Here is a 1,574-nt window from a genome sequence, read left to right as displayed (position 1 = left end):
CTAAGTCGTCCCGTCATTTCCTCTCCATTACTTCATGGTCACAATGCAATGCATTCTTAATCAGAATCAAATGCAAATGTATTAATCAAACACATGATCGGCCCATCCTTAAGCCATCTCCCGACAAGGAATGCTTCTCGTGGGACCCGATAGTACGTCAACCGTACGTGCTCAAGGTAACATCTCAATCACAACAACCCATCACCGAATACTCCTGGACGGTCACATGACCAAGCCTCTTATGGTCGGTCGATCGTTGTTCAATGATATCGTGTATCCTTACTAGGGTACCCCCTAATTCACGACCTCAAGTCGGATACTTGCCCAACAAGGCATAAACACAAACAATACTTTCATACTTTTGTGGAGTCATGCTTCTCATCTAAGTCATGATCTCATTCCACAACCTTTATATCACAACACACCCTACCCGGGTTCATCACATTATTTTATTTCAATCTTTCCACACCGTCCCTTGCCAAAGCAGGGACTAGTCGCCCAAGCGACCATACATCTTTAAATTTCAAATAAACTGAAGCTTTCCTCGCCCAGACGAAGGTATTATCGCCCTAGCGAGGTCTCTTCTCGCTCAAGCGAGACCTATCTCGCCCAAGCGAGAGAGTTCTAGAAACTCATTAAAATCCTGGGCTTTCTCGCCCAAGCGAGGCCCTTGCTCGCCCAAGCGAGACTTTGTCGCCCGGGCGAGGGAGTTCCAGAACCAAAACTTCCCCTCGCCTAGCCCTTGCCCAAGCGAGACTGTGCTCGCCCAAGCGAGAGTTTCTCGCCCAAGCGACAGGGACTTGGACAGAATACCAATTTTTGCCCTTTTCGACAACCAAAACACATTTAAACATCGTTTTTCAAACATCTGCACACAGAAAAGTTCCCAACAACATTCATATACAATATTCAACACATTTCATCAACAATCATATATATTCAAAAGTATTCAAACATAAAAATCTTGGGTTTCTTAAAGCCCAAGTTAACTCCAAAACCTTTGAGATGGTTTAGGAGATCCGGGTGTCATATTCGGACACCACTATGTCACGATGTGTTCTCTCTCACCTTAATGAAGCGTGCTTTAACTCGTCAACTAAGGGTGGTTTGGTTTCAAGGTTCGAACACTGAAATCTTCGTAACTACCACAATAAAAATCCGTTAGTTTCCGATATTTCTAAAATCGTTACTAAAATACTTAAAATCTTTTCCCATCGTGATCATACATCCTTTTCATCCATCCGGTCCAACATCACATGTTCTTGACCATCCTTTTTCATCGAAAGTCCGTTCATGATTTCAATTCATTTTAAACGTACGGTTTTTAGTAAAACTACATATTCTGATTTAAGACATTCTTCGATAAACTTACCACTTTAAAGTAAGTTATTCAAAATATCATTTAAGAGTATTATGAGGCATTCATGTACTCATAAACTTTAACATCCTTTTTAAGCCATGGTTTAAGGCTAAAAACAAATAGAAATACATACATGTTCATTTTTCCAAAACACTTCCTAAAGGTTCCTTTGATTTCATCATCATACCCTTTGACTAAAACAACCAAATAGATG

This window comes from Lupinus angustifolius, chromosome LG15 (assembly GCF_001865875.1).
Source record: "Lupinus angustifolius cultivar Tanjil chromosome LG15, LupAngTanjil_v1.0, whole genome shotgun sequence".
In the NCBI taxonomy this organism is placed as follows: domain Eukaryota; kingdom Viridiplantae; phylum Streptophyta; class Magnoliopsida; order Fabales; family Fabaceae; genus Lupinus; species Lupinus angustifolius.
The sequence above is the reverse complement of the archived record's forward strand: the minus strand, read 5'-3'. Positions refer to the sequence as shown.